General features: G+C 38.0%; 1 pseudogene; it reads left to right on the top strand.

Annotated features, from left to right (window-relative positions):
* The first annotated feature begins 2836 nt into the window (after window positions 1-2836).
* LOC130884277 (dynein light chain roadblock-type 1-like) lies at window positions 2837-3127 on the top strand (annotated as a pseudogene).
* The last annotated feature ends 18826 nt before the right edge of the window (window positions 3128-21953 follow it).

Genomic DNA, 21953 nt, shown 5'->3' with positions numbered 1-21953 from the left:
TGTTTAACACCCCCACTTCTATCATAAGGATGATGGCCCCAAGGGAACTCCACATATGTATCATGGTCTCAGAATTGTATAGTCTGATTCAAAAGAACAGTGTAAAATCCAATAATTTGTGTTTTCAAAAGTTTCTAGGAAGGCCAATAAGTTTGGAAACCCATGAACCACAGCATCTCTGAGGATCTTATGTCTAAAACATCTCTGATTGCATGCTCACAAAACTCTGTCCTTCATGCTGGTTCTACAAATGTGACCTGACACACATCATGTACTCCATAGCCACTGCCAGCATTAGCCAGTATCTGTTAGAGGTTTCTGTCCCACCAGGTCCTGAAGCTGTCCAGTCCCAAAGAAACACATGGAGGCCTACATTAATTATAAACTGGTTGGCCTATTAGCTCAGGCTTCTTATTAAGAAATTCTTACATATTAAATTAGTTCATTATTCTTGTCTATGTTAGCAACATGGCTTGGCACCTTTTATCGGTGAACCATTCTCATTTTCCTTCCTCTGTGTCTGGTTGATGACTGCAGAATTCTCCTATTCTGGGCCCCACCTATACCTCCTGCCTGACTACTGGTCAATCAGCATTTTATTAAAATACAAGTAACAAATCTTTACAGGCTATAAGACCATTGTGTCACAGCACCCTCCACCCTTTGTTTCTTTTTCAGAACTAGAACTCTGAATCTAATCTCCTTTGTTTAACATTTTCCCAGACCATTATCCATAACAACTTGTAGTCAACACTTTAAACAAAGACAAATATCCATAACCTATTTTGGGGGGAATGTGGGTATAGTTTTCCTGGCTACTTCCTGCTGACTGTGGGTGCTGATAACCTTATGGGGACCTAAAAAAATTTGAATTATGATCAAGTCCTGATTGGAGTATTCAGTGAGACTTGATCATCTCAGCCGCAGTCTTGAAACTGTTCTGTATGTAGAACTTAAAATCTGAGCCATCTGCTTCTACTGGAAATTTCTCAGGTGGTCTTTCTTGATCCAACCTAATTTTCCTCAGACAGAATGAATCCATAGCCTCTCATTTTCTGTGGAAACCTCTGGCAACAAATGGCACCAACGTGGACAGCGAAATCCACTTAAAACCTGAGAGAGTTTGGGAAGTAATTCTAGACACAAAAGAACAGAATTAAGCACAGCTTCTTGGTAGCAGCATTTTCTCAGTTGGGCTCTGTTTGCTAGAGGCAAATGCTTCTCATTTAAGGGAGGCCTTCTGACTCAGCTTTAGCTGCAAAAAACCTTGCAGCTATTTTAAGAGGATCCACCATCAAACACTTAAATGGTGTTTATAAATAGCTGACAGCAAGCTTCTTGATGGTGGCACATGGCTTGAAACTCCATAGAGTTCTGACAATAAACATGGCTTTCACCAGTACCTCTGCCATGAACCTAGACTCTCAGAAAGCTAAGGAATGGGGTGAATCCGGGTGTCAAAGCCATAGCTGGCTTTAATTCTAGCCATATCACTTAGCAAATTAAAGACTCATGTGGTCAGAAAAAGAGATACATAAAGATGGATTCAAAGATAAGAAAATCTCTAAACAGACACAGCGTGTTTAAAAAAATAAATATGTAGGCTTTGGAGAGAAAAACAAAAGAATAAAGTCTTCTAAAAAAGGAAGCAAGTAGTTGGGTGTGGTTGCACACACCTTTAATCCCAGCACTTGGGAGGCAGAGATAGGCAGATATCTCTGAGTTCAAGGACAGCCTGGTCTATAGAGTGAGTTCCAGGAAAGCTAAAGATACTCAGAGAAACCCTTTCAAAACAACAACAAGAACAACAAAAAACCAAAAAACAAAACCCCCCAAAAAACAAAACCCAGCAAAGATTAAAAAGAAATAAAAAGAGTTTAAAATAAAGCCATGGAAAAACGGAAAATACAAAGAAAGTCTGGACATTGTATGTTATTGTATTGTCCTTGAACTCTTTGAATACTGAGGAAGGATCAACAGATGCTGAAAGATTTTTGATTATAAATGCTGCTGGATTAATACAACATACATATTTTGAAAATGCCTTGACTTCAAAATTTAAGTCAAATGATATGTTACTTTGGAGAAGAAGTTTTGTTTTTGTTTCCACAGGAAATGAGAGGCTGTGGATTCATTTGGGGTTAAGAAAAATCAGATTTTGATCAAGAAAGTTCCCCTGAAAAACCTTCAGTAGGAGCAGATGGCCCAGATGTCTGAGTTCTACATACAGAACAGATTCAAGACTGCTGGCTGAGATGGTCCAGCCTCACAGAATATTCTAGTCAGGACTTGACCATAATTCCAAATCTTCTTTAGGTTCCCATAAGATTATCAGTGCCCCCAGTCAGCAGGAAGTAGTTTGGAAAACTACACCCACACCCCCCATAGGATTATGGATGTTTGTCTTTGTTTAGAATGTTGATTACAAGCTGTTATGGATAATGGTCTGGAAAAAAAGCTAAACAAAGGAGATTAGATTCAGAGTTCTTGTTTTAGAAAAAAAGGGGAGTGTGCTGTGACACAATGGTCTTGTACCCTGTAAAGATTTCTCAGTTGTATTGCTTTAATAAAATGCTGATTGGCCAGTAGTCAGACAGGAAGTATAGAAGGGGCAATGAGAACAAGAGAATTCTGGGAAAAGGAAAGACACAGTCTACAGTCATCACCCAGATCCAGAGGAATCAAGATGAGAAATCCTCACTGATAAAAAATACCAAGCCATGTGCCTAACACAGACAAGAATTTTGGGCTAATTTAAGATGTAAGAGTTAATAAGAAGAGAAGGGCACGGACCTCACTGAGCATCAGCAACTCAGAGCTGCTGGATCGATCTGAGATGGCAGAGGTGGAGGAAACACTCAAGAGACTTCAGAGCCAGAAAGGAGTGCAGGGAATCATCGTGGTGAACACTGAAGGCATTCCCATCAGGAGCACCATGGACAATCCCACTGCTACACAATATGCCAACCTCATGCACAACTTCATCTTGAAGGCACGGAGCACTGTGTGTGAAATTGACCCCCAGAATGACCTAACTTTCCTTTGAATTTGCTCCAAGAAAAATGAAATTATGGTTGCACCAGATAAAGACCATTTCCTGATTGTGATTTAGAATCCAACAGAATAAACCACCATCTCAACTTCCTATGTCATTCCTTAATTTAATGTCCCCAAGAGTAAGTGTTAATCATGTCAGTGGGCATATGGTGGTTGCCTGAGAGCCCATGTAGACCATGCCATTGATCAAGGATAGCTCTGCCCACCCCAACAAGGAATGTCTCTGGCATCCAGTCAGTTCCTGGGAGAGCTTGGATCTCATTTCCAAGCTTCAGAGTAAGAGCTTATGATAAGCCCACACCCAGCTTCCTTCTGACCTTTAGTTCACTTTGTCACCTTTAGGAAGCCTGATTTTTTCTTTTACTAAAAACAACTTCAAAACCTGAAAAAAAAAGAGTTAATAAGAAGCCTGAGCTAATAGGCCAAGCAGTTTATAATTAATGTAGATTTCTGTGTGTTTCTTTGGGACTGAACTGCTACAGGACCAGGTGGGACAGAAACTTTTGTCAACAAGTATCCACAGTATCTCCACCATCCTTTGTCTCTCTCTTCACTCACCACACAGGTTGGCTTAACAGAAGAAGCCATGGTAGCTGCCTTTTATAAAACTGCCTCTGGAGCTGACTCTCTGCTGTGCCTCCTATACTCCCAAAAATGTGTGGCTGACATTTCTCTAGGCTATCCTGTAATAAATCTGTTATAGCCTATGGGGATTGTGGGTTGTTTTTTTTTATTTCAATGTGGTAGTCAATTCATGAATAAAATGTGCCCTTCTTAAACTCAAAATTTTAGTAGACAGGAGCAATCTAAGAACTGAGCTTTCTTTCTTTTTCCTCCCCTGCTCTGCTAGGAGGACACGTTACCTACTCTGTCTCTTGGTGTTTCCACAGATCCCACTTCCTTATTCAGATGAGATCAACAGACCCTACATGTAGACACATGCAGAGAAATCATCCAATATGTCTGCAAAACACATCAGTGCTTGGCCGTCAACACTGAGGTTTTAGGTGTGACTTCTTACGACTTGCAAGCAACATTAATTGCACTGAGACCTCCTGGCTGGACCAAGAAGGGGATCCTCTTACACCACACATGAGGACTTCTGGCTGGAGTGAGACAATGCTGGCCTTTCCCTCGCTGCAGGGCTATGACCAGTTCTTGGCACCCAGATACAGAAAGGATGTGGAAATCTGGTAGGGACTGCAAAAGCCTGGAATAGAAGACTTATGTGCAGAGATGAAAGGCAGCAGACTTATTCAGCCTGGGAGGATTGTGGAACAGCTTAATTATAACTTTCCACTAGTTCTTATATCTCTGATGAGGATGAGGTAAAGCTAATGCTGAATCCCATGATCTTCTACAACAGACACATCTTGTTTATCTTTCACTCTCTCCAGTGTGTTTGGGATGAGTCTGTGAATGAGAGTATTTGGGGAAGCTGATTCAGCAACTGTATTCCCACATCTCCTGACTATGGAAAGAGATGAACATTGAGATCATTCAAATCTGGGTTTGAATTTCAGATAAAACAAATTAGAACTCTTGGATAAAATACTTCAACTTCTGCACTGTAGTTTCTTATCAACAAAATGGAGCTAGAATACTGACCACATAAGATACTTTTGAAGAATAAGAGAAAGTTACCTAGCGTTTATAGAGGACCTCATGATACCGTTTTAAATATTTGTTGGATAAAGAAATAAATGCAAATTTGGAGAACATTTAGGTAAACCACTGAAGACAGCCAAGTAGGGTTATTTAAAGCCTCTCTTTTCTTTGAATAGTGTTGGATTAAAATCAAACAGATATGCAAAGGTTGAGGATTGATGGGACATGGTAAATAGGTGATTGATCTCTGCTCTTGGAGGTTGTAACCTTAGAGGTTTGGCAAATTAGTGTTGTAATAATTCACAGTTTCTCTCTCTCTCCCTCTCTTCTTCCCTCCCCCTTCTTCCTCCCCTTTCTCTTTCTCTCTCTCTCTTTCTCTCTCTCTCTTTCTCTCTGTGTGTGTATGTGTGTGTTTGTATACATAATTTTATGCAGTCTGCACTTATATGATGCCCTACAACTACGATCCTGATGGTAAATTTTGATGTCCCTGGCAATGGCTAATATTTGGTTCACCTCTGTATTTCTCATTCTCTCTTTAACAGTAGAACCAACAATGATTAATAACTTCTGTAATCTGAGAAGAGAGATAAAAAAGACAAACGAGCAAAATTCAAGGAAGTTTTTCCTTCTACTACTTAAATTCTAGTAGAGTCAGATTTTCATGTTAGAGCCTTCTGATAACTACACAGTTTTAAATTAATTTATAACACAATTTGCCTATTTATTTAAAGACATTGATCATTGTGAACAATGATAAAATCTTTCTACTTCTACTGTTCTCCCTTTCTCAGAAGCAACTAACAGCAACGATTTGAGACTCCCACATTCTATATTTATTATTAGATGTCACTATAATAACATATATAGTTTCAGGGATTTTAAAAAATACTTTTATATACTGGTGATTATAGCTTTGACATCTTGAGAAACCTCTGCATTGGTTTCCATAACAACTGTTTGATTTTTCCATGAACCGTATGCAAATGTTTCCTTGTTTCTTCATTGGCCCTTTATATCTTTAATATTTTGTTTTATTTCATATGCACTTTTACATATGGACAAATACCTACAGGTCAGAGAACAACTCTAAAGACTTGGTACTCTCCTGCCACCTTATGGGGTTCAAGGACTCGAACTCAAGCCTTCAGGGCTGAGCACGTGTCTCTATCATATGAACTCCCCTGAAGGCACCATCTTTCCCACTTAGACAGCAGCCAGTTTCCCTGTGATGAAACAGTCTGTCATCATTATTTCTGCATTTCTCTATTGATCGCTGCACCTTTGCTATTATGAATTTCACTATCATTGCTGTTGTGTGTACACTGGGATCTATAGTATTTTGTATATTCAAGGACACTTCTGAGGTCATACTCCCTGTTTTGGGTTTTACTTGTAGTTTTTCTTAGATTATGTAGACTGAAGATCTTATGATCCCTAAACATGAAATGACAATTCTCCTGTTTTATTTCTTGTTTATTATTATCATCATATTACATACTTGGGACATCAAATAAATTAATTATCTGGGCATATCCCTCTAGTTTACTTGGTTTTAACAAAATGTATTTTATGTCAATCATGTATTATTTTCCTGGATGTGTACAGGACCCTAAGTTTGGTCACAAACACCATTCACAAATCTAAATATACATGTTCACCAGTGAGTAGGCTTGCTTCTGTGTGTGTGTGTGTATGTGTGTGTGTAGGCCAGTGGTTCTCCACTTTATTTTTTAGAGATAATCTATCACTGAAGCTCATCCTTTTGGCTAGGCTGGTTTGCCACTTAATGAGACTTTGAGACCCACCTGTTTCAGGGTTGCAGACTCATACTGCCATGTGTAGCTATTATGTGGTTCCTTGGGATCTGCACTGGGGTCTTCATGTATGCACAGCAAACTCTACACTCAATGAGCCCTTTCTAAGTCAACTGAGTATACTTTTGATTTCTAATTGCTGGGGAGAATTTCCTGTTAATTTGGTGAGAATTTTAGCGTGGATATATCTGAATTTTGCTACCTGAATTTGAATTTAGTCTTTTGTTAAGACATTCATTTGTTTTCTCTTTATTTGTTCACATGTTAAAGTCTATGCCTTATAATTTTATTCTCCTGGTGAATTATACATTACTTCTTGTGATAAATCCTTGGCAGACATGAATTTTTTTTTAACTTTAGTGGAGGACTAAATGTATGCTACTGGCTCTTTAATCAAGATATTTATAGCAGTGGCTTGAGAGATGCTCAGTGGTCAAGAGCACATCCGGGTCTTGAAGAGGACATGAGTTTGGTTTTTGCACTCATATCAGGGGGCTCACAGTATAACTCCTGTTTCAGAGATCTGATGCCTCCTCTGGCCTTGGTGGACACACACACGTGCATGTGCGTGCACACAATCATGCACATGCTTGCTGATTCTCACTGTGCTCTTAGAGAAGCAGTTACAATTCTTAAGAAGAAAAAAAAAGCTAACTATCCATTTAACCTGTTCACTAAATAAGCTAAGGAAACATCTCACCTTCACCTTCTCCAATAATATTTATTAATTATTTTTGGTGTTTCTATGACCACCAAGGCCAGTAGAGTGTTGAGGTGTAAAAGGCAAGAAAGTAGTTTGATTCAACAAAAATCAGTAAGCAGTGTGGGTTAATACCTCCAGAATCTGAACCTAAATAGTTTATTTTAGACACATTACAATCTGGAAAAAATGTTTCCTGGTGATAATTAACTCAATCCCACGTGCACAGCAAAGCTTAGGATATGATTACATTGAAACTATTTGCAAAGTAACAATGACATATTCCATAAAGATGGGTTCTACAGGCTAACTGAAAACAGGCTCAAGACAATGGTCTGGGGGTTTTGGTATGATCTGGACACAAACATAAAGCAAAAGTTACCAGGTTATTATTTCTGGGCAAAAAACACATTATACAACTTTCTTTCTGAAGAGGCAACACTGTGTGTTTAACATACATTCCTGGTTTTCCTAGTAATTATTTGTGAACACAAGGCACTACAAATGATTAATTAAGTTGGTGTTTTGCTGTGTGCTGGACACTGTAGTAAACTCCACTCTGTGTGATGTTATTTTACATGATATTTGTCAAGATGGTATGCAATAGGTGGTACTATTCTCAGAATAAAAGCTTATGATTTTAAGAAACTTGCATAGATTTGCCTTAAGGTGGTTTCAATTCAGTTCTCCCTGACTCTAAGCCAAATATCTTTAACCACTTTGTTACTCATTGTCCTTTATCAAGGTGTGGAGATCTTAAGACCAGGCCTGTAGCCACATCACCAGACCACTGTTTAAGCCCTCACTGCCTCCTGGTTAGTGTGATGCATGCAAATGCATGTTTAATGACCTAACATTCTGTTTGATTTGTCTTGTTTTGTTATGTCTCATTTTCCTAAGAGCCATATCTCTATTGTTGGCCATTTCTTTTCTGAGTGCTCCATTTTTTTTATGTTCAGAATCCTAACATTCTAGGCATTCTCGTTAGTACTTATTGAAATTCCTTTACTTTCATGTTTAATAAAAAGACATAAACAGAAATAATTTTAAAAAGAGAAGGAAAATAAGTTTTCCACACTGGACTATTGTGCTCTAAAAAGCTGGTCCTTGATTCTTTGATATATATGAGGTCTTGGATAGTATTTGCAATAAGAGAACGAAAGGCTATGAACTAATTGCCTTGGGTGCTTCTTTGTCTTGGTTCGTTATAATAGGCAATGGGCCTAATGTCAGTGAGATGCAAATTCTTTGGCTGGATAACTGTAAGGCAGAACACAAAAAAATGAGCAGCTTGCTGACTGGTGAATGTGTTTCTGTTTCTGTAATTTATTTGCTGTCAATTCTCTATTTTCCTATGTGATATTTCATTGAAATAGCAGCATAATGACGTCTGGACAGTTGCTTCCTTTGGTTGAAGTCTTGATGTTACTGCCAGCATGTCCAAATGGGAAGACAGCAACTTCTAGAGAAACATAAAACTTGACAACAATCAAAGGTCACCAGAAATCTGTTTATGTGATGAGTTCTCTGCTTAGCTTTTAACAGATTAATTTGCCACTAAGTTGATGTTTTCTTCATCAATAATGATTTTTATTTGACATTCTTGGAATGTCTCTAGAAAGCTAAATGCAGCCAATGACTTTAGACGTTTGTTGGTTAAAGTTCAGATTTGTGATCTCACCTGAATTTGCTCATGGGAGTATACTCAGAAGAATTTAACTTGTGCCTTTACATTTTCCCTTTCTTTCCAGCTCAGTTTAGAAGCTATGTATTTATGAGTCATCCTCTAATTTCCAAATTTCAGTCTTTCCATCACCTAAGCATTAGTGGCAATTCTATTTGAACTGTTTCACTCTTGGCCATCTGCACAGAGACCCAAGGTAGTTAAAGGAGCAGATACAGATGTCAGACCTGAACAGGAATGGTTCCTGTTCTGTGTCATGTGTTTACTGGACAAGTTTTACTTCTTGTGCTTTCATTTTCTATGAAATTTGGTAATATGATCAACCTGATTTCGGGAACAGGACCCCCCAAAAGGTTTCCATGAACCCTAAAAAATTATTTCACCTAAAACAAAAAAGCAGGAAACAATTTGGAGATAACTATGCCCAAATTCCCTAAATGATTGTTTATTAATATTTGTTTACATTTAAAGGGGGATATGCTATAGAGATGAATACTTTGCCTTGGTATAGATCTTGGTCTACTGATACAAATTTAAGGTCAATTTTGTTACATGTATATTTCTGCTCTTGATTAAGGTATTGTGTTTCTGTAGGTCATTTAAAATGTAATTTAAAAATATAAGTTAATAGATAGTCATCTATAATAGTCAAGCTTATAGTCATGCTAGTTAGATTTCTTAGATGTACAGAGATATATTTCATATGGATAGTTATTCTTCAAACCTTTCAAAGACTAACAGAATATGATATTTAAAATGTTTTAAAAACTTAATACTTTTCATGACAATGAGACTCATCTGCTCCTGGCATCACCAATCTACTTCAAGAGGATGATGGGTATTGAAAAGTCTCCTTATGGAGTTTGTTAGCCATTTGGGCAAGAAACTGCTTTTGCCTTGACTGCTTGATGTTATGCTGTATGAACTGGACATGCAGGACCCACAGAAAAATGACTACTGAACTTGCCTAAAAATGAAGCAATCCTCCAGGGTTCCTGCTTCATGAAAGAGTCTGCAGGACATTCTTCAGGGCCAGAAGAAAGTGACTGACAAACAGCCGATATAGGTGGAACTGTCTTTGAAATTTCCTGCTTCATGGTCTGCTGGATATGATGGGCCTGTAGGCTGAAGATGGATGCCCCAATGAAGAACTCTGTGTGGCTGTTCAGGCAGCAACATATCTCTGTCAATTTTAGAGTTTTGTTATATGTAACTTTACTATGTTAAAGTTAAAACCTTCCTTCTTATTTAGACAGAAAAGGAGAGGTAGTGTGGGATTCCCCTCTGTATGCTGTAAATATGTTTTATTATGATTGACTATAAAAGAAGCTGCTTTGGGCCTATGGCAGCATAGAATAGGGGAAGGCAGGAATTCTAAGCAGAGATAGAGGATAAAATAAGGCAGAGTCAGAAAGATGCCATGTAGCTGCCAAAGGAGAAAGATGCCTGGGAACCTTACCAGAAAACCACTAGCCTTGTGGTAAAATAAAAAATAATAGGAATTGGTTAATTTAAGATGTAAGAGTTAGCCAGGAATATGCCTAAGCTATTGGCCAAGCAGTGTTATAATTAATATAGTTTTTGTGTGGTTATTTTGGGTCTGGGAAGCTGGGAAATGAATGAGCAGCCTCTGCCTAAAATTATGTTCCCATTTTTCCTTCTTATTTCTGCCATGACAAGTCAAGAACAGCACTGCACAACTATGAGTCTGTCTTTTTGTAATTTGAACATCTGTCCATCTGAAGAGCTTCCTTATCCTTTCACACACTTGTTTTCATAGTTAGCCCCAAAGCAGACTTTATTCATTATTTATTATTCAGTAGTTAACTGAATAAAATATTGCTTTACTTTGCACATGAGAGTCTTCCAAAAAATTATTTAATGCCATTTGCTTTTAGAATTAAATCTTATTTTATAGACATCTTTGGAACTCATTACTAAAGTCAATAATGAATTTAGTTTTGGGTGCTGGGGCTGGGGATGTGGATTTGAGGGTTTGTTAGTTATGTGTTAGACCTGATGCTGATTCCTAGTTAAACAAACAAGCAAACTAACAAATACCACACACGCATACATACACATACACACAACACACTCATATAAACACCACACACAGTTTTACACACACACACTCCACATTCACATACACATCACACACGTATACTCAGACGTAAACTCTCACACACACTTACACACACACAAGAATCAAAATACAACAACAACAATGACAAAATGAAGTAAGGAGCATTTGTTGAAACTGAAGAACCCCATGGTAGCTAGCATCCTATACTCCCTCCTCAGTGTTTCTCAGGGAGATTCCCAGTCCATGTTCATGGGCATAGAGTCCTCTGTACAGTCTTTTTGTAAAACATTATCTACTGAAAACATCCAAGACAGGATTTGAATTTAGGTGTTGGGTGTCAATTTCTTTACTAATTCTTCATAGTACTGGAAGGTATTATACATGCTTCTGGAGAACAAAAGTAATCACTAATCTTACCCAAATGTGAGCCCCGAGAACTACAGTAAAATCTGGTCTTGAAAGACATTTCCAATGGTGCAATAGTGGTAAATCATTGTGGAAGTAACCAACCAACTAAATTCTGATAGTATTTAAGTTCTACACTAATTACTATGACTGAATAGCTCATAGTCCCTAGGGGTGAATCTACTATTAGTATTTTGCTAAATGAGCACAGTATGTATATATATACGTATATATATGTATATAAATAACACAAATGTATATATATATATATATATGTATATCCCTTCTTTCCAAAGAAAAGATTAGGGATCATTATAGAGAGGATCCAGGAAGAGTTTAAAAACCACTGATGGTAAATGACTTCTCAACTCACATTGGTTGTGATAGCATGCACAAGATCTGTGTTAGCCCAAGCCAGATCAAAACTAAACATAGAGAGGGGAGTAAGGCATGAAGTTCCATTCTTAGTGGCCCAACTATTGGCAGTTGTTGGATGATGGGACAGGGATAATTGGTTTTCTCTAAGAGTATGCCCTGGTAAGTTAACCATGCTCCTAGGAAAAGCCACACATCCAAAAATATTTGGGTAGCACCAAAATTGATTCTAATATGTCTGCAAACAAACAAACAAACTACCTAACTAAAGAACACAAATTTTGATAGGTTGATAATTGGGTCAATCAGAAAATGAGTTATGGAAAGCCATTGAAGATGATCGAATCACATTGTATGAAATTCTCAGAGAACTTATACAAGTACCGAAAACTTTTCTAATTCCAGTAAAATAGTCTTTCTTGAGAACAGAATACTAAAGTTGGACATGAAGTGAAAGCTACGGTTTGTGTAGCATTTACCTTAGTTTTTCTAAACAAAATATCTTTTAATGCATTTCTGAGGTCTTATGTTGTATTTTCGGGAGAACATGGACTACACCTTTTCTCTGAGGCTAGCTGCACTGGCATTTTGAAGGTGCTGAATACATTCTCTTTCTGATGGAAGATGAAACATGGACTGTAACTGAAAGCCACAAAGCTGAGTATTTATTAAATACACTAATTTCTCTTTCATCTAACAGTCCAAATGTTTCCAGCCATAATCTAATTTCCATTAAAAACTTTCCACGGATCAGGATGGTGGTTCCAAATTTAAAATGCTGAGGGAATCACTTAATGGCCGGTGGTAAGTTCCTATGAGCTCATCCTAGAATTGGTAATGAGTGTTTAGAGAATATTCTTGGGCTGGCTCCAAGCCTCCCCAAAATAACTCTGTGGACTACACTAGGGGATATGAGGCTGTGCTGGGAGGATGGGTAAGCTTTTGATGATCTCTCTCCACTGCCTCTTTCTGTGTGTATGTGTGTGTGTACATGCATGGGTGCAGGCAGGTGCACAGAAATGTTAACACATGGGACCCCAAAGTCTATATCTGGTGTTTTCCTTATTTTCTTATTTAAAATAAGGTCTGTCACCAAATCCATATTACAGCCAATTCCAGACTATTAGGCCATGTAGCATCAGAGAACTGCCCGTCTTCATGTCCCCAACTTGGAGTTTGGAGATGTATATATCACACTCAGAAATTCAGGTAGAGGCTGGGGATCTGAACTTGCATTTTAGTGCTTTCTTAGTAAACAATCTATATACTGAGTCACTGCTTAAGGTTCTTCTAGGTCACTTGAAAAAATTGTGTGTGTGTGTGTGTGTGTGTGTGTGTGTGTGTGTGAACAGTGTGCTGCAGGAGCCCACAGAGGGTATACTAGATGCCATATGGTTGAGAGCTGTTGTTGTGAGCACTGGGAACTGAATCTCGGTCATCTTCAAGAGCAGCAAGAACTCCTAACCACTGAGCCACCTCTTCAGCTCTTTGCTTCTCCTTTCTAGGTGACTTTTAAATATGTCTATGCAATTCCTCTGTAAGAATTTGTTTCCATTAAGATCAACAAGTGGCTTGAGCTCTCTGTCCCATTCTAATATTCATGATGCTATAATTCTCATTCTAGTCACCCATCTAGCATAAAAAATGGTATGATTTTTAAATTAGCAGGAAAAATACTTGGGAAAGCTTAGCATGTATTGTTGAGTCTGTGCATCTATTCACCTTTAAGTTATAAGAATTAGTAATACAGTGGGATTACGCTGTGGTGCTTGACAGAAAGTCTGATATTAAGTCATAAGCTATATTTCAGGTGAAATATAAGCAAGTAATTGTGATTTATTATGATGAGATTCAGGCCCTCTGTTAGTAAATTTGGATGTCATCTGTAGGAATACCAGGATGAGAGTTGGTTAGTGAATTGAGTTATTAAGTTATTATAAAACATATTAAAATAATAATTATGACTATTACCATATACATAACTGTCATATTATTATATTTAGTGTAATAACCTTGACATTTGCAATGACTACTTTAATGATAAGAAAAAATGAGAAATAAATATTTGTATTTTTTATTATTTTCAAGACATTGTGCAAGGTATATGAAGATGTTGTTATTGAATAACTCAAGCAAATTGAAGTGGTCAATACTATTTTCACTATTCCCAAAAGGAAGAGTCTGATGCTAAAGAAAATATAACATACTCTGATGAATGGGGTTGATAAGACATAGTGAAAATTGGTTAAGGAAATAAGTTTCTGAAAAATGTGTAAAGGATCTAGCCCTCAACTCAGAAACACAATTGCCCCTTTGCCCTATTTCCGCAAGTGAGTCTAGTGAAACAACTTAAGATTTCTGTATCAGGAATAAGACCTTTGGAATATTCTAAAGCCGGCAGGCCAGTGTCACAATTACCATTCTTATTACGTACATTCACCTCTGGACCACCAGTTTATATCCTCTCCCCCTTCTTTTCTTCTCCTTTCTCTATTTTTCCTTCCACTCCCCTCTTCTTCCTGTTCCCCTCTCATTTCTCCTCCCCTCCTTCTCACCTCCTTTCCTCATCTTCATTCTTTCACTTATTTCTCTCTCCAGTTTAAATTTTAATAATTATTTTGTTTTAACTTGATCTTGTATTTTGATTTTCCAAATTCATGAGTACTCAATTAAACACAATGAATGAGTCTCAATTTCACATATTATGCAAAGATTAAACATAAATATATCCCAGATCTATAAATTGAAATTCAAAGTTAAAAAGTTTTAGAAGGGGCCATGACTTGAACAAGGTGTAAGCTATTTTAGAAGAAAATTTATAAATAATATCTTAATTACCTGAATAGAAAAGTATCTTAGATATGATTCAAAAGTTATGACTCACATAAGAAAGGAAATTGATACATCATTGTCAATATATGTATTCTTCACAAGATACTATTAGAAAATGGAAAGAAAACTACAGACAGTGAAAAAATACTTACCGTGTATAGGACTGACAACATTTGTATCAAGGGAACATAGAGACCTTCACAACTTAAAGATGAATAGTGCTGCAAGTTGCCAGGAAGAATTCACACATGATTTGAAAAATACAGCCCACGTTTTTAACATGCTTCCAGAAATGTGATCAGCATTAGTAGACATCATCAAAACAAAAACTAAAACCAGTGAGATGTCCCAGAATCACCATTCTGATGACTATAGCTAAAAAGACAAACAACAAGCTAATACTGCTGGTGGGAATATATAATATTATGAAAGTTAGTTTGGCAACAAGACCCACCCAAGACAAGGAACAGAATAGGTAGCCAGACAGCTAGGACAATAACAAAAGGAATATGTTCCAGAATTCTAGGAAGAAGACGGTTTGAGCAATGACATTAACTTCTAGAGAAGTCGTGTGAGGCAATGTTGGAAATTGCACATGCAGTCTGGCAAGAAGGAGGTCAGGCATCAGTTTTTCAAATATAGCTTTAGTGTCTATGGTGTGAGACATCCGACAGAAAGACTTAGGAATTGATAGCATGATATATGTCATGTAGGTTTGTAAAGAACCTTCTCAATGAAACAAGAGAGTGTGTGAGTCTGAGAAGGACCTAAGTCTTAGAAAGAAGACAATACCCTGTCTAGTCTATATAACCATATAAATGACATAAAGGTATTCTGAAGGGGGGGGGTCATATACATAATGGCATAATTGAGAAGGAGAGAAAGGATAAGACCTGGAGAATGAAGTCTAAGTTTTGGTGAAATAAAGAATATTCCTAAGTAATAAAGAGAAGGCTTGGTGGTTAAGAGCATTTGCTGAACTTTCAGATACAACACACACATACATATAATTAAAAACAATATATTAATAAACATTCCTCATACTCCACCTAGATGGGGGGAGGAAGAGGAAATGGGCAAAGCTGAAAATATGCATGTGAGTTTTATGACAGGGAGTTGAAGGGGTTTTGAGACATGTCTCTTTATTTCCTGAGAGTCAAGGCCGAATGCAGACTGAGGGAGAAATGGGATCATGTGTTTGAGTGAAGAGGAGGCAGGTTGATATATGTGTCCTCAAAAAAGAGGAGAATATCAATCACAAAAGCACAATGGAGCTCTTGAGCTTTGTTGGGGTCCAATTTAAATCTTGAAGACCACAAATTAAGGACTTTTCTAATTCAGAGTGCGTTTTTTGTTATTCTGCTGTGTTGTAGGAGGTTACTTGTTTATTCCCTGCAACCCGAAATAATCACACAGAAACTATATTAATTGCAACATTGCTTGGCCAATGACTCCAGCATATTCCTAGCTAGCATTTACATCTTAAATGAACCCATTTCTTTTATTCTGTGTATTGTCACAAGGTTGTGGTTTACCAGGTAAAGTTATGGTATTTATCTCTTTTGGTAGCTACATGGCATCTCCCTGACTCTGCCTACTTTATCTCTACATCTCTGTTTAGATTTTCCACCTGGCTTAATGCTATTAAGCCATTGACCAAAAGCAGCTTTTTTTTTTAATCAATGGGAGTAAAACATTCACAGCATACATCACTTCCCCCTTTCTGTCTAAATAAAAGGAAGGTTTTAATTTAAACAGTAAATTACATATCAAAATCGGCATCAAGCAAGAATTACATTTACAATTTTTATATCTATTTTATATTTTATCATAACTAAGAAAAACTGTAATTATAACTATATATTCTTCAAATCCATCAAAGACTCCAGAAGGATATAATATTACCCAGGTAAATAGGAAATACATTGTAAGCAACTTCCAAAACTCTAGAATTGACAGAGACATCTTGCTGCCTAGACAGTCACCCAAAGTTCTTCTGTAACATTGGGGTACCTGTCTTCAGCCTTCACACCCATAGTATATGTAAGATTTTCCCATGAAGCAGTATATTTCAATGACAGTTCCATTTATATAGGTAGTTTTGCAGTAACTTTCTTCTGTGCCCTGCACAATGGCAGACTCTTTCATGAATCAGGATTGTCTCACCCTCTTTAGGCAGCTTTAGCAGTAATTTTTCTGTGGGTCCTACTAGTTCATTTTATACAACATACCATCAATCAGTTCAGGCAAGAGCTGTTTCTTGCTGAAATGGCTAACAAAGATAAAGACTCTGGCAAGAAGAGGACCTTCACATGAAAGCTTGATTGGAGGGAAGGGTCGGGAGCTTCTAGCATCCTCTACCATTGACAATGACCATGTCTCAACCTGAGCAAAGAGTAAAGTAGTTAAGCTCCAAGGTTCTGTTCGAAATTGCCTGTGGGCCCAAACTTAGTTTCTTAAAGTATAAAATTAGGATTCTACTACTTTCTTAAGTTTTGCTCCAAAATTTCAACAAAGTTTGCACTGAGTTATATGCTCATCAAATAGCCCAATGTAGCTATAAAATAATATTTACTGCAGAATAATGCTATTGTTACAGTTGTAGGAATATATGCTGCTGGCCCTCCCAGAGAAAGCCTTATACTTAATTTGACAGTCTTTCAGTCAGTACGGGTACAGGAAAGGTGAAACAGGATCATTTGCTAAAAGGAAAAGATGAAATCTTTCCATGAATGAAACATTTATTGTCCAGGATGAAACTTTAGACAATGGAAAATGTCAGGACTCTGAGCATCAGAGTCCTTCTTTATTCTACAGTTGATATCCAAATACACAACAATTTCTCTTTTCCTTTTTTGACAAGAGTGAAGGGCTTGGGAAGGAGAGCCTGAAGAGAACTCTACAATCCGTTTCACCTTGAACATGCCCCTGTTCTGGTGGCTCAGTCTACTCCATTCTGATGAGATGGGCAGCACTGTGCAGATGAGCAGACACTACCATAGTTTCCAGGTAGGAAACAAAGGTGCTGTGGTATGGAAAGTTTCCTGAAAATTTGGCTCTGATGAGGAGCTCTTCTGTTGCAGCAGCTGAATCTTCACATAACTGAGAGTTAATCTCCTTTTCCTCTTGACACCCTTTATCTCCCCAAAGGAAGTGGCCTGCTTGACGGCCTTGGTTCTTTTGGAGGAAGTATGGAAGATAGATTAGACCTCTTAAAACACACTTGCTTTGCTGAACCTGACTCAATCCCTGAACGTAACTGTCTGAAGCCTGGACAATTCTCTTTATGATTGTTCTACCTAGCGGCTGCTTCTGTACTTCAGAAAATAACCCTTTTAGATTCTGCTTTTATTTTAATTTGAATCCTGATAATTTGTTTTTTAAAACTTTTGTATTTTTCCAGAACTCAAAGTTTTGACATAAATTTTACTTCACACGTTTGTAAATACCTAAATTCATTTCACTTTGTAGTGAGTTAGGAGGAGGAACATATCAACATAAATAGTCATATCTCTTTTATTTGTCTTATGAGTACATAAAAGCCCTAGCAGGCAAGACTCTGGAACCAGAGTGAATCACAAGACCATCACAATCTGCGTGATCATAATGAAGAGGTTTGTGGCACAGCTCTCATCTGGGAATTGGGGATATACACACTTGCTAGAGCTGGTGTAGAGATTAAAATCATCCATAAACACAAACACAGAATTAATTAATTAATTTATTTATTTATTTTGATTTTTTGAATCAGGGTTTCTCCGTAGCTTTTGGTTCCTGCCCTGGAACTAGCTCTTGTAGACCAGGCTGGCCTCGAACTCACAGAGTTCTGTGAGTTCTCTGCCTCCCGAATGCTGGGATTAAAGGTGTGTGCCACCAACGCCCGGCTCAAACACAGAATTTATAAAGTAGCACCTAGTGTGTCTTAAGAGCTATAGGCATCATTGTTATTTATTTATTTATTGCTGCTGTTCCCTACTACAAGAATGCCTTCTGGAGAGATGAGTGGGCATGAACAAATCTTCCTGAGGCAGCCGAAATCTTCAAGACATGGATGCAAAGAGGTATCAGGCATCCATAGATGCGTCTCAGTTTTTTGTGGGTCAGGAATTTGATTTATAATGCTTGGTTCTTACGTTGACGTTGAGCAAATGAAACAAGATGAACAGAAGCTGAGTCCAGTGCTATATAAATGTAATGAGGTGGCTCAGAAACATTTCTAGACAGTTGTTCCATAGTGGAGCATCTCTCTTCTGGATGCTCTTTTCCCATTGTTGCACAGTCTTTTTTTTTTTTTTTTAATGAAAGTACGTAGATATTTATAGATGCAAAGAAAAGGAGTTCTCTGAGTTTGTTCTTTGGGGACTATAACAGTGGGACCCATTTAGAAACAAGATATTAAGAGACAAGAAGCTCTAGAAATTTGCAGAATGATAGATCAAGATGCCTAGTCAGATGAAGTGTTCATCTAATCTTGCTGTGATCTCAGATGCCAGGGAGACTTCAGCTAATACCTCAACCAATATCTACGATCTATATTTATGACCAACATTTACAAGTTATATAGTCCTCATTGACTAGAAGTCTGAGAATCCAGGCCTGTCACAGTCCTCTTGTTGTGTGCTGTGGAGTGACAAGACAGAATCCTTACCATATATATATATTATATATTGGTAGGTAGTGGGAAGTCAAAAGGGCTCTACCCACTCTCTGTTATTTTATACTTTTCCAGATGTAGAAGGATTCAGAATCTATGCTGGTAGAGACTGATATATAACCATACACGAGGCACGTAGATTAGATTACCCTGGATCTCCCCCCCCCCCCCCTCTCTCTCTCGTGTGTACATATCTGTACGTGTGTGTGTGTATGGAAGTTAAATGACATCCTCAGATGCCATTTCTCAGTTGTCATCTACTTTTTTTTTTGTCCTTTCTTAGTGAGGCTTTATTTCCACTATGTTCATGTTTCCTTCAGCACATTCACAATAGCTTTTCAAACAACCTCAGCAGCACCAGCACTGTCTGCACGGGCTTCACACCAGAAGGAGCATCTTCCTGGTGGATCACATTTGACTGGATCTTTTGGTGGTTTATGCCTCATCAAAGAAGCTATGCTGGCCAGCAAGCTCCAAGAAACTGTCTTTGCCTCCTTAATACTGCAATTTCAAGCATACACGAGCACACCTAGCTATTTAAAAACATATCCTTTGATAATTTCATATGCTGTATTTTGATCACATCCTCTCTTCATTCTCCCCTGCTACTTGTCCTGGACTCTTCTCCTCGCTCCCCTCACAAAACTTAGTCATTTATTTATTTACTTACTTACTTACTTATTTGATTTTCATCTTTTGGGAATTCTTTGTTTAGTTTCATGCCTCATTTTTTTTGAATCATTAAGAATTTCACATCATGCACCTCAATCCCACCCTTCTCCCACTTCTTCTGTATCTGCCCCTCTTTGTTGTAGTGTCCCCCGCCAAAGGAATCTAAAAATGAGTAAAAACAAGGTAAAAAGTAAACAATAATTTTCAAAAGGATAATCCTTTGCTACTCATCTTTCCCACTTCTCTTGCTTCTTCATTCATCTTAGTGACACAGCAAGCTGCTGTGTGTCGTGTGGTGTATTTATCCCTTTGTCCAAACAGCTTTACTTGCGAATGCTCATTGTGTAATGAGTTGTTGGTCAGGCTCAAGGCCTCCGGCTTTGGACCACCATCTTTACTGGACCCCCACTCACATTCCTCGCAGATATCCTGCTGTTGCTCCAGTTGTGGAGATCCTGCTGCCATGGTTCTGCAGGCACAGATGGGGTAGATGATGGGAGTGCCTTACTTTAAGCCCTAGATTACATTCCTCTGAAGACAGAGCTTTACAGAAGAACCAATCTTGTAGAAAAGCATCAGCAGAATAGAATGGGGTGTTGTTTTTCTTTCAGTAATTTTTTTATAATTATTAAGTGCATACCTAATAGTATAGAAAGAAAAAGATAAGTGAGATTATCTGCCTAATAAGTTAGGCCACTATAGTTATGTTAACTCCTGTGCAGAGTTTGCAATTAATCCTTATGTTCCTTGTATGGAAAATTTTGCTTCATTTACGGAGTCTGCCAAATTCTTACAAAAACACAAAAAGATGAAGGGGCAAAAGAGGTGAAAAAAAAGTAAGAAAAATATTCTGTTTGTAGACATTTGCTGTTGACATGACAATGTTCCTCTGTAAGCCGGGAGCTGAAGCCTTAAAACTAGCATGGTTCATTGTCAGAGGGACTGGGAGCAGAGCTGGTCTAGAGAGACAGCATCACCAAGAGATTTCCATGTGCCAGTGGAAGCAGGGGCTCCTGGATTATTATTGTCTCATGAAAGAAATGTCAGGTAGCAAATAAGGAAGCTCCTCCAAAATTTTCTGGCTTTGGACCCCCACCCTGGTTATATTAGTGAAGACAGAATATGAAGGTCACTTTCCTTAATGTGTGAGCAGAGAACAGACAGCAAATAAGACCTTGATGGGGAAACCTTCTTTATACTGTAGATGAAGTTCTATTTCCTTCCTCCTGAGGCTGAAATGGGGAAGCTTGAAGAGCCTCAGTCGGGACTGACCTGGATAAAGGAGTTTTGTGAAGGGAAGGCTATTTATCAGTCGATTTCAGGAAATGACTTAACTCCATCCTCTCTGTTTCTTTTAGCCACTTTACCTCTAAGTCTACATTCCTGCCAGGATTAGCATACATGCACACTTGTGCTGACCTGGTGGGTTGTTTTTCATGGAGGGGTGGGTGTTCTCTGAATTTCCGTATGTTTAACTATTATTATTATTTTGCATTTGAGGAACTAGAGAAGAGGAAGGGGGAAAGCTAAAAAAGAGAAAACTTTTTTTTTTGTGGATCTAGGCCAATGTTCCGAATAGTATGCTGATGAAATACAGCAGTTCAAAACAAACTGAGTTTGGAAAAGAAAATTCTCTCCACCCAGTGGCAGTTGGAGCTTCCCTTCTGATCTACTTCTGACTTACTGGAGCCATGTTTACTTTACTGAGCAGACTAAATCATTTAATTTGTCAACTTCTCCTTGCCACCAGCAGAACTCCATCAAGGAACCCTTCCAAGGCAATGGGAACTCACCAGGCCCTCAGACTGGCTGAGTCACTCGCTGAGTGTCATGTGCCCTCAGAGTGAGGTTCTCTGTCCTATTGCCGAGCTTCTCAAGGTCAGGTCGAGGCATTTATCTTTCCATCCACAAAAAACAGGCCAAATGGATTTAATAATACAAATAGTGTTTTATTGACTATTCCTTGTGTGTGGCAAGCATGGTGAAAAAGGCTTTACATCTATTGATTTATGAATTCTTCACAACCACATGATAGAGGCAGCTAATATTCTTCTAGCTTTACAGAA

This window comes from Chionomys nivalis, chromosome 11 (genome assembly GCF_950005125.1).
Source record: "Chionomys nivalis chromosome 11, mChiNiv1.1, whole genome shotgun sequence".
NCBI lineage: Eukaryota > Metazoa > Chordata > Mammalia > Rodentia > Cricetidae > Chionomys > Chionomys nivalis.
Note: the sequence above shows the minus strand (reverse complement) of the source record. Positions and strands in the feature narration are given on the sequence as shown.